The sequence below is a fragment of the Haplochromis burtoni genome, unplaced genomic scaffold (genome assembly GCF_018398535.1).
Source record: "Haplochromis burtoni strain Fernald_Lab_line unplaced genomic scaffold, NCSU_Asbu1 Contig_5, whole genome shotgun sequence".
Taxonomy (NCBI): Eukaryota; Metazoa; Chordata; class Actinopteri; order Cichliformes; family Cichlidae; genus Haplochromis; species Haplochromis burtoni.
The window spans coordinates 2,825,519-2,828,355 of NW_024582366.1; positions in this window are offsets into that span (position 1 = coordinate 2,825,519).

A 2,837-nucleotide genomic window follows, 5' to 3' on the forward strand; every position below is an offset into this window, starting at 1 on the left:
AAAAAAAAAAAAAAAAAAATTAATGGGAGCTGTGTGTTTCAGACAGTGTTAATGGAGCGTGTTGATTTGTACATGTTTCAAGGATTTAGGTCTGTGGTTGGAGTGCACAGCCAGTGTTGCATGCTGACAAACTATTAATTGTTACCACCTGTGCCTATTAGGGATTAGGTCCCGGTAGTGTTTTGTGGATGGCTGCGCCCACATGTGCATTAGAACTGCTGAGGAAAGCCTTGTGCTAAAATGCATTTGTATTTTTCTTATTATCTAGTAATATTAAAGATTTTACACATGAAATTGTGAGTGCTGTAGTTCTTATTCATAAGTTAATACTTCCAAACAAGTTATATTTGTTCAGTCTTCTTCTAAATGTACTGTCATGAACTTAAACATTGAATTTGTTAACCGAAGTCTGCAGAATCTGAAGAGTAGGTCTTGGGCTTTTGGCAGTTTCTCTGAGCATTGCACTGTCTGAACTGGAAATCCACTCTTGGAAAGACTGTTGCATTGTTTTAACACAAACTGTGAAAACTTCTGCTTTTACACTTCCAGATAATCAGTAAATCAAGTCCATTTGATTAGTATCTGGCTGCTACTTACTCGCATAATTCCTGTGGAAGCAGAAAGGGTGTATTTAGTTTGAATGCACAGTCACATGAAACCTCACATGACTGTGACTACTGTAAAACAAGATCTCACCTTTGTTTTAGGAAACTGTGGACATTTCATGGTTTTGCAGGTATCCAAACAAATCAAGCTGCTGCTGCTATGGCCTTTTCTTGGCAAAGTACTCACTACAGTTTGAACAGAAATTCTGTGAATAAGGGCTTAGAGATCGTCGTGTTTTGTTTTGCTTTTGTCTAAGTATGTTTATGACTATTTATGAAACGGAATCTGTCATATTTCTTGTATTTTAAATACCTTTCTTTTTTCCTGAAGCACTGAGTCCATCATTGTCAGAAAGAATTAATGTTCATTGTTCACTCAGGCTTTTGGTCATACACTTCATTTTAAATGATAACATGAAATAGATTATAAACTAATTACTAATTAGTGGTGATAAAGAAATGCATTCACTGAGTTATCTGGGTGCAATTTTAAATACATGTTTATTTCTGTTCTTCTTAGTATAGATCTTCCACTATAGATTAATTTGAGAGTTAATATTCCTGGTTATTTATTCGAGCTATTCAATGCAGATGATCCACAGAGAGTATGATACACATAAGATTTCCATCTCCAGCTCTAAACTTTTAAAGTTTTAAAGCTGAGGTCTGTGGCTGAAATTAACACTTCCATATAAAAACATTCAGCTGATGTACTATGTGGTCATTAAAATGTAGAACTTTTATTGTCATCGATGTACATTGATGTATTTTGTAGTATGACCTTTAAAAAAATTAAAGTACCTTAACATTTTACTGAATAAAATATTTATTTATTATATTAATATTTATTTTATGTTGAATTTATTATTCAGTATATATTGCAGATCACGTGGGCAGATTACACACTGGTAAAAGACCTTAATAAAATGCAGAAGACACAGTAATAAAGTATAAAAATTTAAAATCCAATAATGAGTGCAATAGGCTCCTTTTTTATGAATAACAAGCATGCTTGTAACTCTTGTAACTCTACAAATAAACAGTGCAGTGTTAAATAAAAATAACAGTTCCACAGTGTTAAATTATTACTTTACAAAATGTCCTTCATCCAAGTTTTTGTTTTCTGAAAAAACAAAAGAGAACAATATTTTAGAAAGATTTAGCATAAAGAGGTGGTAAGTACACTGTACTGTACACACAGCTTTTATGAAAATAAGAGACAAGCCCCTATGAGCAGACAGTTTTTGTTACATACATAAAAAATATATATAATTATTGTTGGGATAAACGAGAATAGACTGTGTTAGCTGCAGGGGGTTGCTGGCTGTTTCCCATGTGTCATGTAAGTTTTAAAAAATCATAGGAAGTGTTGATATATTTGTGTTGATATATTTTTGAATGCAGTGCTTTCATGCACAGTACATAATAAAAATAAAATATGTTTAGATTTTAAATAAGTTGCGACCTCCAGTTCGGCAGAATTAACAGCCTGGAAAAAGTAAAATTAAATTAAAAATCATTAAAAAAAATTAAAGAGGCGCGAGGAAAGACTTTTCATGAGAGAATTAATTGTAGTTTTTGGGGGATTTTTTTTTCTTTTTTTGAGGAATTTGGTTACTTGCGAGCAATCTGAACGCTTTCAGTTACAAGGCCAAAGCTGATGGGTAGTTGATGTGTGTGGGAGTTGGATTTCGGTGTTCGTGTAGCTATATTAGAGGTCATTTTAGATTAAAAATGTAAAATATCAAATCACTTTTATTGTCACATCACATGTGCAGGTACACTGGTACAGTACATGTGAGTGAAATTCTTGTGTGCGAGCTTCACAAGCAACAGAGGTGTGCAAAGTACAATAACATAAGAACAAGCAAATATAAGAATGGCTAAATCTGAGAATTATATGAATAAATATATGTACAATATAAGAGTGTATGCATATTACTGAATGTGTATACTAAATATGTATGTCTACGTGTGTATATATGTGTGTGTGTGTGTGTGTGTATACATATTTTACAAATTAAATAGAGTAAAAATAAAATAAATATATAAAATATACAGAGGTTGGCTCTTATATGGCTCTTAAATTTGGACTCAACTCAAATACATGAGTAAAATAATAGAAAACCTGTTTATTTTACACTACTGTAGGCTGTGTTTTGATAAAATAGGAGCGGCTTCAGTGAGTGGCCGGTAATAACCTTTCCCAAACTCTCGCGATAATACGAGCCG